The 15,617-nt window shown below is 48.6% G+C and overlaps 1 long non-coding RNA gene across 1 annotated transcript in view; it reads right to left on the bottom strand.

Annotated features, from left to right (window-relative positions):
* The window catches only part of LOC126534053 (uncharacterized), a 68,991-nt gene that overhangs the window by 5,786 nt on the left and 47,588 nt on the right, over positions 1–15,617 (bottom strand). The window contains exon 4 of the long non-coding RNA XR_011895485.1: positions 2,913–3,005. This is a non-coding gene — a long non-coding RNA (uncharacterized lncRNA). The remainder of the gene's footprint in view (positions 1–2,912; positions 3,006–15,617) is intronic.

Below are 15,617 nucleotides of genomic sequence, written 5' to 3'. Positions count from 1 at the left end.
GCGCATTCGCTCGCACGGCGGACGAGAAACGAAGAGATATAAGCGAAACAGGCGTTCTGACGGACGGCAGGTTGTATGCTTCTCTCTCTACATGTCATGCACAACTTTAACCGCGCCTTCTTTGACGTCGTCTTGGAGCACTGCTTGAAAAAGAACTGGAGCGAACAGAAACATGCACAGGGAACTCGCTTATAGCAGAATGTACCAGAACTGTAGTTCAAAAGTTGTGCAGCAAGGAAATCCTTGGTAATGACTTAAAATACACGAGGCGATGAATTCCCAGACCCCAAGCAAGTGCCCGCTTCGCGCGCTGTACGGCCGACTGCGAAGGCGACATCAGTTAGCGGCGGTTGGCTAATAGGTTACACAAGCGCATTCATCGAATACTGCTAGCTTAAAATAAAATGTTGCGTTTCACGCATAAACGCCACGATATGTATATGAAGAGCGCCATAACAGAGGACTCAGGATTTAATTTCACCATCTGGCAGTCTTGAACATGCACCCAATGCACGGTAAATGAGTAATTCTGCATTTGGCTCACTTCGAAATGCTGCCTCCACTACCGGAATTTGACCCCAGTCCCCCGCTCAGAAGCGTAACAAAGGCACTACGCCATCACGGTAGGTAATACTGCATGCCGCGCACTGTAATTCCAGCTCCCTTGCGGACGTGCTTCGCTTGAGGACCCGCAGCCTCCATTGATATTTCGGTACCGCCCAGCATACAAACATTCTACGTGAAATACAACACGCGCGCGTTTATTATAGGTCATCTGCAAGCTAGTTCTGAGTTTTCCTTCCAACTGATAGGCCTGCGCTCATGATTAGGGGGTTAGGCTCGGAAAATGGAGAAAAAATTGCAGCAAAACGCCCCTAATGATGCCTCTCGACGGTAATGCATTAGTGTTGAATGACTATGGTGACACCACGTATTGCCACCGTAGAAAGAAGTTGTATATGAGGCGTGTACTGCAGCGGGATCCCCCCGTTTCGTCTTCCTTAGAATGATCTGCGTCATCTTGCGCCGTAACCACCAAGTATGAGCGTGGCCCCCTAAATGCATGGCGCGTCGGTGCGTGCGAACGCTGGGTAACGTGTCATGCGGGAAAGGGGTTCGTCTCTCGCGTGTCTTTCTGCACACGCTGTGCAATCTAGTAACGCTGCTTGTAAGTGCGCGCGTGGCCTACCAGACGAGAAGCCTGGCGTGCCGGTGCCAGCGAACTCGATAGCACATAGTCAGGGACCCAAGTTGCGAGATGCTCATTGCAAAGTGGCACCGACTCTATGCAATAATTCGGCAGCTCGGTAAAATATTAGGTTTAAAGGCGTTCTTTGAAAACTATCGCACACCCAGTGCAGTTGTGGCGCAGCCTGATAATGCATCAGGTTCCTGTGCATGGGAACCGTTGTGTCGTGGGTCGAATTTAGGAGGTACATTGAAGGCCAGCACGCACGGAATGCCAGATACCCAGTGCTTCAAGTGTGCGTCAAATTCTCGGACAACAGTACCTACTCAGTCCCGTAACTTACAGTTTCCGATGTCGGGAGAAAAATGTTCGTTGAAGAGCGACGCGTATGTACAGTTAGTGACCCAAGCTGGTCCAATGTTTGGTTTCAAACCCTGCTACCTCATCAGGGCAGTCCGATGCGCTATTCATTTTACTACAAACTGCCGATCGCTCTAGTTATACGGGGAAACGGCTGCACACGAACATACTGTATATACACAGAAACAAACATAGATACACATTAATATCGAGCCTCTAGAAAGTGCGTGAAGTACCCTAAATATAGTAACGCTATGAAAATGCAGGATGTCCGACGTGTTTGAACATTATAGAACAAAGCTTTGTGTTAATGGCATACAGCTTAGAAACACAAACTTATGTTTGTTAGATATCCGCACAGAGTAACATGTAAGGCTTTTCAGACGTTGTAAAGAAGTTAATGCAATATTGCCGCTGCTGCTGCGGATGCCCGAAGGTGAGAGTTCTGGTTCTTCTTTTTTCCCTACCCTCACACGGCCAGCACCGCAGCTGCCGCGGATGGATGCAAGAATGTATGGATGAATGGATGTTATAAGCGTCCCATTTAGAACGGGGTGGTGGGTTGCGCCTCCAAGCACTTGCTAAAAGAGCGCCATCTGGTGAGGTGCAGAAGCCCAGCGGCATGCGTAGCGCGCGTCCTTTGCTGTTCTTAGTTGGCCTATTAGACAAGAGAACAGCCAGGCCGCTGCACCGATGGTCACAAAACCCGGCAAGCTTTGCAAAGAATTAAAAAGGATGCGTGTTTATAAACAGATACGAGGTGTCTGCTTGAACTATAATGTCTAAGCAATAAGAAAAGTTGCATGTGTTCCTGAATTCATTGGGGTAGGAGACGACCCTCACACTTCAGGTGACATGTGCGCTTGTGCGTACTATTGCCGATGTTGCCACTTATCGTCATTATAAGACGCCCACTTTGCGTGGAGTAGACACTCCTGCATATTGAATAAAGTATATCGAGGGTGCAAACGCTTCATGGTCGCATTGGCGTTGATACACAATGTTGAAATGACGGGAAATGTCCCACTATTTGGCACGCCACCAGATGCCATCCGAATATGAAATTAGTGATAGATATGCAGGAGCGTACGCAAAATATGATTTACACGTGGTCCCTTCACGGTTAGTTGAAATAGCAGCAATCATTCAATTGGGTGCGTCAGCAAGAAATGTTTCGTGCCTCACCTACTTTTCATGACCTATATTCTGCCTTGATGTATCGTATACCACTTTTTAAGTGCCACGATATTCAATGTAAAACTTCATTTAAAAGAAGAAGCAATCATCCGAACAAATTCACGCGCAATATATAAAATTTCATTGGTAGCAAGGTTCTAAAATAATAAGAAAAGTTGACACTAACCAATAAAGGAAGACATTGACAGGACATCAATCACAGCACAATTGTGGACCTTATCAAAATATTCAATTTCTTCTTTCACTTTAAGCCTACTTCCTGAAACATAAGGAAAGAATGAACAATGATTAAGAAGCTGTAAACGCTGCAAATATTACAATATCAACTGTTATGCATGAAAAAGTACAAAGTGCATACGTTGTGTGGCTTTATTTACTCGAATGCAGTGTGACTCCCACAATAAATGTACGTCTGTTCTTCGATTTACGTACTGAAATACGATGATATGGTTCTCACAAATCCCAGAAAACTGATTTGCTAGATAGCCTTCTTTGATGTCCTGAAGCCTCGTAAGTGAGCAAATCTCTAAAATGGCCAAAAACTGAAGATTGCTCACGGAGTGTCCTGTGCGATATTTTCGGGCAAGTGTTTCCTGATATGTAAACAGCGAAATGCGTGTAATATTGCAACACCTTGATTGAGGTGAAAAGAAGCCTCCCCTTGGGTACCTGCCTCAGCCGCGGCTGGTCCCTAACAGCGTCGGTACTTGTCAGAGCGTCGCGCATTTGTAGGCAAATCTGGCGAGGACGTCCATGTGGCTCACACGCTACAAACGGATGAGCGACTATTACCATTGGAATGCGGTAACTTAGCTATCCAATGTTGTGTTTTTCTGAAGGGACACGGCGATTGTGTGCTTTGACAACCATGAGGACACCCTCAGGATGTGTGATCGCTTCGGACTGGAAATGAAGGAGCGTATTGGGGACTCAGTCGCGAAGACGAAGCAGGCTGAAGAAACGCTTCTGCAAAGAGCCCAAGTCCCAGGCGAGGCGTCCACGACGTATATTGAGGCTATATTGAAGCTCTGCAAGATAATCAATCCTCGCATGTTAGCGGAAGATAGGGTCGGCCACCTCTTAAAAGGAAGTGTCGAGGATGCACATCATTTCCTCATCGGCAAAGAGAATCTTGGTATAGTTACTGACATCGTACGCCATCGTGGTACATTCGCGACCTTGAATATGCGGTCTATCTCCCCAAGATTTCGTCAGTTACCGTATTTGACTACCGTTGCAAGCACTGATGACTACACCCTTTGATCTCGCGTCTAGAATACGGGATATTGTACGGGAAGAGCTCACTCGGCACGCGCACTACACAGCTTATGATGCTGCGCCAATTCCGGGCCCCTCTTATCATGGTTCTATCGCTGCAAATGGCGTCGAGAATTACAACTACAGTTCTCCCTCGCCACCGAGGCCGCCGAGTAATCACTACCCAGATTCGAAGTACGAACACCGCTTCAGCTATCCTCCTCAGTAGCCCGTGACACACCAGGAGCTGTGTGAAGATGTGTTTGCCCCACAGCACCGCGACAATGCTTTTCAAAAGTACATTGCATATAAAAAAATTCTTGCGTGTTATAGCTGTGGTGCTACCGGCCACATAGCGCAGTTCTGTCGTCGACGTGGCGAAACGTCACGATATGATCCTCCTTCGACGTTTATTCGCGCTGTCAACGGTTCCAACAACGATTCCTGTCCCGCGTATTCCAGGAGCACCTCACGACCAGCTAATCAGAGCAATAGTTTTCCCGCTTCTTACCGTAGTTTCACACCGGCGTCCGCTCGACTGCGCCGTTCGCCTTCACCGCGACAGCGGCTCTCATCACTGCCACCACCGGGAACCTAGCCGGCACGACCAACGGAAGTGAGGTCTCACAAAAAGATTCACCTCAGATTCCCCCGCTAGTTACGACACTTAAGCACAAAATACACATGTTAATAGATGGAGTATTCAAAACGGCTTTAGTGGACACTGGTGCGACCATCACTGTTATGACTCGTTCCTTGAAAGATCGCATTGGCCGCAAAGGTATGTTTCCTTGGCACTAATACACAATATTTGGTGGTGTTGACGCGGAAATATTTCATCCTCTCGAGTTCGCGTCGTTAACGTCCTGATGCTCGAAAGGTGTAGTAGGCGGTGCTACAGGATGAAGAAGGCCTTGCGGAGCGCTTGTAGGTCGCTTGTGACGCTGGCACTTGTAGCATCATAGGCCAGTAAAACCACTCCTCTATTCGATGTAAAGTGTGAATGAATCCAAGGTGGCCTGACGTCGGATCATCATGCATAACACGGAGAATGTCACATTGCAGGCTTACGAGAACAACCAGTGCATACTGCGCCCCACTTGCTGAGTAATTTGTCGTGTATAACAATCCTTGACGAACACAAAATGACCACTTGCCTTGGAACTGCAGACATCGGCGAACAGGGGGTCCAAGCATAAGCTATTGCGCTGTTCCCGCTGCAAAACGGTGGAGTGAGGAAACGTGTGAGAAACAGCAGCAAAACAGGCGTCGACATTGTCCGCGTTGTGCTCCGTTGTAGACAGAGGAAGGCGAAAAAGGCAATCAACGTCGGTATGGTGTCTTACAGTTTTGTGCGAAACAATAACGTCAACTTCTTGGAGCCATAAAGTCCAGCGTGCTAGACGACCGGAGGGGTCATGGAGGGTAACAAGCCAACATAAAGAATGATTTCCGGTTACGAAGGTGAATGGGTGCCCGTAGAGGTAGCAACGAAACTTCTTAACAGTAAATACAGCCAATAAACGATCTTGCTCTGTCACAGTGTGGTTTCGTTCAGCCTTGCTGAGAGAACGGCTTGCATAGGCAACCACATAGTCTTCATTATCATGGTGCTGCAGAAGCACTCCTCCGATGCCTATTCCACTGGTATGGATGTGCACTTCAGTAGGAGCAGACGAATAGAAGTGACGAAGAATTGAATCTGCTAGCAGCAGAAACTTGATTTGAGAAAATGCTGCGCCGCATTCAGCTGCCCACTTTTATGGATTCTCTTTTCGCAAGATACTTGTCAATCAATAACCAATGTCGCCGAATCTGGACACGAGCCGTCGAAAGAAGGAGCATCATCCTAGGAAGCTGCTCAGTTCTTTCAGTGTCTGAAGTGGCTTAAACGCCCTGAGTGCTTCTATATTATGGGGGTCTGGCCTGAGACTATCTTTGTCAAACAGGTGACCAAGGACTAATTTCTCCTTCGCCAAACCGGCACATAGAAATCAAGACCAAGCCGGCCTTTTTGATGCAGCCTAAAACAAGACCTAAAGGGGCGTTATGCTGTTCGAAAGTACGTCCGGAAATGGCAACGTCATCTAGATAACACAAATATACCTATCATATCAGGCCGCGAAGAACCGAGTCAATAAGGGCCAAACAATGAGATCTTCCTTACTTCAGTAAGGAAGCCTTAATTGCGGTGAGGCTACCTTATGTCACTCTGAAAGCTTCCTTACTGAGGGGCCCTCGGTGAAGGCTTCCTTGGTGCTTCCTCAGCGTAAGGTAGCTCCAAAGCTACCTTCATGCGTCCTTACGCCGCTCCTGGCCCTGAGCGAGCGCTTCACCTCACTGCTTAACCACGTGACGTTTGCTTGCGCATGCGCGCTGTCTCCCACCTGCGGAGAAGCGCGAGCACGGTACGTCTTGCCAGGCATGTTTGTTTCAGTCACGCGTGCGGCATGGAAGCGTTGCTAGGCGTTGCTAGGCGTTGCACGACGCCGGCTTGCCAGTGTTGCTGGAGCACATTAAGTTTTGCACTGTAATGCGCTACTTTTCTTAAGTTTAGTAAACAAAACTAGAAGAAAGCGTCCACGGTTCTTTATATTAGCTCTTCAATTTAAAGATTGTGCGACGATACAACATTTCTTTATTGAATAATGGTGTTCCCGTAAAGCTTTTAAGAGATAATCTCGAACCCAGGCATGCGGCAACCGCTCCTTACGTAAGGACGGGTGAAAGGGGCTTTCAGAGTACGCTTGCTTCCTCCATCGGTCCTTCGCTGTAAGGAGGCCTCACGTAAGGTTAGGAAGCGCTAGAAGGAAAGGAACGTTTCATTGTTCGGGCCTAAATCTTTCGAAAATAGCAGGAGCATTACAAAGCCCAAACGGCATAACAATAAATATATACAGTCCAACAGGCGTCCCGAATGCAGTCTTCTCCTTGTGAGCAGGGTACAGGTGGATATGCCAATACCCCGATCGTAAATTTAGTGAAGACAAATAGGAAGCCAAATGCAGACAGTTGATGACATCGTCTATCCGAAGCAATGAATTTAAATCTTCTGGGCGAGGGCGTTTATTCGTCTATAATCAACGCAAAACCTCTAAGAGGCGTCTGTCTTCTTTACCAAAATGACAGGTGCTGCCCAAGGGCTGCATAATTCTACAATAACCTCCTTCTGCAGCATAACCCGAACTTGTTCGGCAATAACTTTCTGTCCCCCTGATAACACTCGGTAAGGTTTTTGCCTGAACGGATGAGCAGAGCTTGTATCGATACTGTGCTGAGCTCGAGAACAGGGTAAAAATGGTCGCTTCTCCCTTTCGCAGCAGTCTAACACAGAAGCATGTCTTTCCAATAGCTCGACTATTTTTTTCGCTCGTGTGACCGTAGGTTCTTACTAACCATGCTCAGAATCTGCGACTCGTAGGAGCAACTGCATTCGCAAACGGTGAAGTAGTTTTGACCTTCTTTTGTTGTTAATGGCAGCGACAGAATGTCTGATGACATCATCCAAGACGGCGAGGTTTCTTCCTCGAGGAAATATAACCGGCGCTCGCGAACCGTTAAGTGCCCACAAAAATGTCGATTGGTGGATAATCGACACAGTACAGCCAGGCACTAAGATGTGTCTTTCTTAGCACACTGACCAGTGAGAGCTTGCACGACGGCGTCAAAGGTAACTACGGCAGAGGCGGAAGTGAACACGGCAACTGACCGCATGGATCATTGTGGCACCGCCCGCTCTTCGAAAACAACCAATGTATCTTCCGCGGGCTTCAGCTCGTCACCGAAGACAGGAAAAAAACTCCACTGCTGACGTAAAGTTCACCGGTACTACAGTCGATGAAAGCACCACACTCTTGGAGAAAGTCAATACTGAGACGTGTGTTCGTGTGTACACCGCTGCAGAACGAGGAACTCCATTGGGAACACCTTTCCGGCCAATAAGACGTTAACTACGCAAACTCCGAGATGATGATGTATTTCCCCGCCGACACCGGAAATCTTATAGATTGGTGCCAAGAAAACATACCTTTGCGGCCAATGCGATCTTTCAAGAAACGAATCGTAACCGAAATTGTCGCACCAGTGTCCACTAAAGCTATTGCACATACTCAATCTATTAGGACGTGTATTTTCTTCTTAACCATCGTAACTTGCGGAGTCATCTAAGGTGAATCATATTCTGCGACCTCACCTCCATCGGTCCTTCGGATTTTATTGTTTGTCCCAGTTAAAAAGGAAAAAAGAAATTTCTGCCGCAACTACAAAAATTTCTGTTGTACGACAGAAGTTCTGACGTTTCTGCAGTTGCTACAGACATTTCTGATATTACGACAGAAAGTATTACGTCGCAACAAATATTCTGTCGCGAAGACCAAGAGTTCTGAAGTCGCAACAACTGTTTCCTATCGTGACAGCGATTCCGACGTTATGACAGAAATTCTGACGTCGCAATAGAAACACTCTGTCACGACGACGAATAGTTTTGAAGTCGCAACAGAAACGTTCTGTCGGGGCAACAAGAGTTCTGAAGTGGCCACAACAAATTTCTATCGTGACAGCAATTCTGACGTCGCCACAGGAACTTTCTGTCGCGACGCACACTTTCTGTCACAGCGTAGGAAATGTGCCACTTTCTGTCGCAACAACATAAGTTCTTACGCCACGACAGAAGCGCTCTCCGTCGCTACGCATTCAAATTGTATGTCAGTTTCACATCGGTAGTGTCCACTATACTTTTCTCTTGCGCGGTATTCAATGGTGCGTTCTATGAATCCGGCAATGCTGGTAGCACCGACACCGGTATTATAATCGACGTAGCCAATTGCCAAATTGTGCAGTGACGACGAGGCACCAGAAACGCCCTACCGGTCTCCTCAAGGTCAGCCGGTGGGTAAAATATACCATCTGCGGCAATGGCTGCTGATTCAGTTTGTCTTATTTAGTAAGATGTGGTACATAGGCCTGTGGACTTTGAATACGCTAGTTAATTTCCCACAAATATAGCATAAGCTTTTGCGAAGTGCAAATGAAATTTTGGGTTGTTCCACCAACTTTTGTGAAAAGCTGTCTGGTTCGCGTGTCGGTATTCTGGAACAGCGCTTCCGTGAGAAACCGCTGTGCTGTCTAAATGAGCACTCATCCACGAATGTTTATGTAGCTACTTTGCACTGAATACACTTATTTACATGCGCGCTTAAAAGTGTAGAGAGCGAGAGACAGCTGTCGAAATTAGCAGTAACAACCCTAAATGTGTCCCCGGTCACCGTTGTATATTTCTGAATTTCTTATTTAATATGGATATCGTAAAGCACATTCGATATTCTAGCACTCCACAACAATGTACTCATCAGTGGTAACAACACTTTCCCTCTTCTAGAGAGGTGCGAGTTCACGCGGTGGAGTGAAAGCGCATCTTGGCCCTTAACATACAAATGTAAGCAAGGCAGACATTCTTACTATTGACACCGAGAAAATGTACAGAAGTGTCACGTTCAGCGTGAAGAAGAAGCCGTGTGTAACGGCTGTGACCGAAAATGCTATCTGCTGGAAACAGCGTATCCGCCCCAGGCCGAGGATCGTCGACCCCGTTTTTGAACGAAGATGCAACTTACAAAGTTGTCCTCCCGCGTCTACCAACCGGTAACGATGTTTTGAATTCTAATTTCCTTCATGCGGATTTGAGTGGCAGACCATACCGTGCTCCTGACTTCCGAGACGCTCTGCTTGAGGTAGTGAATAATTCAGATATTGTAGGTGTCGGACAGTATCAAATGAGCCATGTATGGATGTTTACTTGCGCTAGTAGTGCGGCAAAACAGGCTCTCGTCGCCCGTGGTGAGCTCCGTGTCAAAGGGCTGAAGTGCATGGTGATAGATCCGGAGACTAAAAACATCAAGCTTAAATGACTATGGCTTCCCCCGCACCTTGAACCACGACGCGTTGAAGAGCCGTTCCAGGCCTATGGTCAGGTGAAGTCGGTGGAGAGAGAAGTATGTTGATGCACTGGTATGGAATAGTGGGTGACAACAAACCGGGAGGTTTCCTTGGTGCTCAAGGACACTATCACCGTAAGCTTAATACCGCACATTATGCCCATTTATGGACACCAGTGCCTCGTACTTACCCCGGTAGGCCTCCGCTGTGCCTTGGTTAAAAGCGTGTGGGACACGTTCGGCGACAATGCAGAACACCGAGATGCTTAGAGTGCCACCGATTTGGTCACTCAGCGGACGACTGCGTGTCCACTTACGCCAATAAGCTTCGTTCTGGGCAATATAGCGCAGACGAGCCTCAACTGGACCATCTCATGGATTCTACAGAGGTAGTAGATGCCACCGGTGAGACTACAGGTGGCATTAGGAACGAAGACCAGGAGTCCTTGAAGCCAATGCCAAGCAGTCACAACAGGTCAAGTAATACTAGCGAAGCTACAGGCGAGGATGACTCAGTTTGCCCACTTGGCCTAGCAAGCATTAAAGAAAAGCCCCCTGATGACAAGGAAGAAGAGGAAGAGGTGATGGACACAAGTCAGGCAAGGAAACGTCCGGCACCATGCAACAACGAAGCAACAGAAAGTGCACTACGGGCGCCCAAAAAAGTGTCTCCTAGTGCTCAGCGAACTCCCTCTCCTGGTGATAATGCGCCGCGCCGGTTTTATCAGGGTAGTCAGGAGAGTGCCACAAAGGAGTCCAAAGGGAGCAAGACCACAGATTTACCTGTGGCCAAGGGTGATGAAACACAAAAACTTTAGGTGAGCAAAATGGCTACCGCCTTCACCCTCTCCTTATGCGTAGCGACACTCAACGTACGTGGGCTGAGGAATATAAGGCGTCAGCCGCAGTTACTACACGTGCTTAGGCAGCATGAAGTTGATGCTGGTGTAGCGCAAGAGACAAAGATATCGTCTGCTGGTGACGTCAACCTTGCGCTGCAAACTTTTCAACCTGATTACGAGGTGTGTATTAGCCAAGCATGTGGTGCTTCGGCTGGATGCTTTTTGTTAGTGAGAAAGCAGTTAAATCATTCTTCATTGTCGCTACGTGTTGATGGGGAAGGCCGCCTTATATGCTGTGACCTCTCTTTTCATTCCCGTAATTGGCGATTTATTTGCGTTTATGCTCCCTCAAACTGAGTGACAGGAAGGCTTTCTTCCTCTCACTTGCTCCGCTCTTAGATACTGACAGAGATTTGGTACTGTTGGGAGACTTCAACTGTGTTCGTCATTCGCAAGCCAAACAACCGCAAGCCAAACCGAAGGGATCCCAAATGTTGCTGTACCATGCATTGTCAACGCGCCTCGCACGCCTAACCAGCGCCGTTGAGGACGTTGAAGACTGGTTGGACTAGTTCGACCGGGTCGCCGCCTTTAAAGACTGGCACGATTGCCGTAAGTTCAAGAAGGTCTACTTCTTCAGACGCGGCAAGAGTATGGTACGAGATCCACAGAGCCTCATTTACCGGATGGCAGGAGTTTTACCGACGGCTTCGCGATGCCTTCAGCACCTCCGAAAGGAAAGAAGGAGCCGAACAGGCACTGTCTTCGATGTTCCAAATGCCGAACGAAATCGTCGCCATGTTGGCCGAAGACATGACGTGACTGCTTCGTCGGGCCGACCCACTAATGCCAGAAGCCAAGTAGGTGCGTCTGTTAAGGCGAGGCGTAAAAGAACAGCTTTTCGCGGGCCTCGCGTGCAATCCTCCTACAACAGTGTCTCAGTTCGTTCGTGAGGCAATGGTGATGGAACGTATGCTTCGAAAGCGGCTCTCGCAGTATGAACGCCAGGCCACCATGACTGCTGCATGCTCTCTCGTACCTGCAAATGATGATAGGGAGTCCCATACCGAGCTAATACGGCCAATTGTTCGAGAAGAACTGCAGAAGTCTTTTGCATCGGCTCCGGCACCTCCGTGTGCCGCGGCTTTTACGGACGTCATTCGGGAGTAAATCGGCAAAGTGGTTCATCCCTGGCCACCAACACGTACCGAACGGGCCACGTTCTCGTACGAGGATGCTCTTCGGGTTTCCGCGATGTCGAGGGGCCGTTTCTTGCAACCTCCTGCTGGAATTCCTCGACGCTTCCCAAGTCCAATCCACCACACGAATCTGCAAGCAGCCTTTCATCCTGGTCCGCGCAAGGCTACAGTATGGCGCACTCCCGACAACAGTCCGTTGTGCTACCACTGTGGGGAGGCTGGTCACATGTAGCGCGACTGCCAGTACCAAAGAATTCGTATGTGTGAACACCATCCGGACGCCCGTTTCCCGCGCTATGGCGAACGCCGGCCCGAAATCGAGGAATACTTGAAAGTAACTGGCTTCGTTCTGCCCTGCAGCGAAGACAGACACGGTCGCCATAATCTTGTCGGTACGCGTCACCAAACCACACTTGACCCGCCTTTGATTCCGATGGAGTCAGAGGTGGAAGCCCGCGCAGGAAAAACTGAAAACGGCCACCTTGGGGGGTGAGGCCGCTGTCACCGAACCGTCAAATAACCTCCGCCGACGCCACTCCCTCGAGAAGTACCGCTGACGCCTTCATTCAAAACTGCCAAAAGAATTTCCGCTGCTATTACGGCTTCCATCGACGGTTATCCGGTAACTGCACTTGTCGATACCGGAGCTGATTAGTCGGTTATGAGTGCGTCACTGGTCACTCGGCTACGCAAGGTGCTGACCGCATGGGACGACCCGCATCTGATCACGGCTGGAGGACACCTCGTGTCACCCATTGGATGATGCACCGCCAGACTTGCAATTTCTACATCGACTTTCGTAGCGTCCATCCTTGTGCTGCTCAAGTGTTCTCGGCTGGTTATACTGGGCATAGATTTTCTCCAGGAATATGGGGCGATCGTTAACTTGCGTGACTTGTTCGTGACTTTTTCTAACTATGTTTCTTTGGATTCAAGTGTAGAGGATGAACATCACCGCGCGGCTTTACGCGTGGTGAATGACTGCGGGACGTTACCACCTCGAAGTAGCATCTTCGTCCTCGGTGAATGCCCCCAAGACCAACTAGGAGTAGTTATCGCCGAATGTAAGCTCACCACTTTGCTAGATCAAGTCGCCTTCTCACGAGGTCTCGTAGAGCGGCAAAATAGGCAAAACACGATCCTAGTTACCAACTTCAGTGGCGAATAGAAGCACTTTGCGAGGCATACCTCCATGGCCTACTTTGAAACGGTGGCCGAGTCCAACGCCTGTGCTTTGGTAACGACAATCTCGATTCCGGAACCCAGCGATGAGGCCTTGACCAGTCACATCAACATCAACCCACAGCTAGACCAACCCGAAAAGCAGAGGCTCCTCAGACTGCTATCGTCATTTAGTGACGGTTTCGCCACCACATCGAAGGTCAAACAGACTCCTTTAACCAAACACAGAATCATCACTGAGCCGACCGTCCTACCTGTTCGCCAACACGCTTAAACCGTGTCGCAGAGAGAACAGGATACTATTCGTCATCAACTTAAACAAATGCTAGTGATGATATCATTCAACCATCGACAAGTCCTTGGGCTTCACCTGTTGTATTAAGTAGGAAGAAAGGCGGTTCACTACGATTCTGGGTCGATTATCGCAAACTGAACCAGATCAGGAAAAAAGACGTTAACCCACTTCCTCGGATTGACGACTCTTTGGATCGCCTGCGACATGCCCGGTACTTTTCTTCAATGGATCTGCGTAGTGGGTAATGGCAGATTGAAGCTGATGAACGGGACCAAAGAAAAACGGCGCTTATAACACCCAACGATCTCTGTCAATTTAAGGTCCTCCCTTTTGGAATGTGTTCCACTGCGACCACATTTCGAAGCATGATGGACACAGCTTTATCAGACCTCAAGTGGCACTCGTGTTTAGTCTACTTAGACGACGTAGTTGTTTTTTCCACTACGTTGGAACAACACATGCAGCGGCTTGAGTCGGTTCCTCAATCCGTCCGCATCGCTGGCCTGTCTCTGACGCCCGAAATATGTCATTTTGGCTACGAGGAGCCTAAATTTCTAGGTCATATTGTCATCAGCACCGGTGTGCGTCCTGACCCTGACAAAGTAAGGGTCAAGACGCACAAAGTTGCTCTGTTCTCGATGCCGAAGACAAAGCACGATGTCCGCCAATTTTTAAGGCTTTGCACGTATTACCGCCGTTTTGTGCCGAAATTTTACGAGGTTGTCAAACCTTTGCAACGACACATCAAGAACGACGTCACATTTGTTCGGTGCCCGGTGCAATCCGACGCCTTCCACGACCTTCGGCGACGTCAACAGACACAACCGACACTTGGTCATTTTGACACCGAGGCAGACACAGAAGTGCATACTGTCACGTGGTAGTGACGTCTAAGAAGGCAGCAAAACTGTGATTAACGAAACGAGCGTTTTACTGGGCGAGCCTGTGCCCTCAAAAACAGGCTACACTCAAAGAACAACGGTAGCGGCTAACACGATAGGCGGTCGTCGAAATATGATCAGCGGGTCAAGCGCTCCAGCTTTTATAGGTCAGTCGTCGAATGTTCCAGAGCAATCACTGGGACCCGCATGCCTTCCACAAAGTTCTACGCCATTCGCGTCACGCATACATGCAATCGGATTACACCAGGTTTGGCTACAACAGACAGCGAATGGAAGCATTGATAACATGCTACAAACTTCCGATACATGTATACGCGTCCTGCGCTGAGCGATAACATTTGTTAGGCGGTGAAACGCGTCACTCGATGAAGACAAGTACACGTGACAATACCCCCCTCTTAAAAAATGCATCGACCAGGGGCGCGATCGGAGATATGCTGTTCTATTCGCGTTCTGTTCAGTTGCTGCAACGTCGCAAAGTGGCAGTATGCAAAATTTGTGACAGCGGGGCGGAGAGGGTAGCCAACCAAGAAGCGGTGACCTCCCCGGAAGTTTACTGCCGTCGTTTGTCGTCTGCTTGCAGAGAGTATACTACAAAACGAAATGTTTCTCGTCTTCCAAATGAATGAAATCTCTACCTAAAAAAAAGTTTTTTTTCTCAAGCCCAAACACGTTTACAAATAGAAGTACGTGTGACTACTGCAATTTATAGCTATTAGCTTCTTTGCGTCGTCCCTAAGTGGTGTCGCTCACAGCGAGACGAAAACAGAAAAAAAACGACGGGAAGAGTGGCGCACTTTTCAAGATGCAGCGAAAACATTCCAGTGGCTCTCTGGCACCGATGATGGGGTCGATTTCTCTGTACAACCAACGAATTATTTATTTCGAGAAACAAAAACGACACCGGAATTCACTTTCTGCTATTTCTTCAAACGCGATTCGCACCGCCATTTGCTCTCGTCCTTCCTCTAGAAACGCCAGCGCAACAACCTAAGTTCCCAACGGAAGCTCCATTTTCTCGAATTAAACTATGGATTGGATTCAAACGTGCCATACTGCAGCGCCTGTTGGATCCAATCCAATCCTCCAGACGCGTCATGTGAAGCCGTATGATCGCTCCAAACTTCCCAGCTCCCGTCGAGTTCGGCGCCTAGCGGACGAAATGCTCGGTGGGAGGATGATTGACAGGAGCGTGTCGTCATTTTGACGTCACCAAAAACGTGGCCGCGCCCCGCGGCTGGCGACGTCGGCGCGGAGTAGG

Source organism: Dermacentor andersoni, chromosome 7 (assembly GCF_023375885.2).
Source record: "Dermacentor andersoni chromosome 7, qqDerAnde1_hic_scaffold, whole genome shotgun sequence".
NCBI lineage: Eukaryota > Metazoa > Arthropoda > Arachnida > Ixodida > Ixodidae > Dermacentor > Dermacentor andersoni.
The sequence above is the reverse complement of the archived record's forward strand: the minus strand, read 5'-3'. Positions and strand labels throughout refer to the sequence as shown.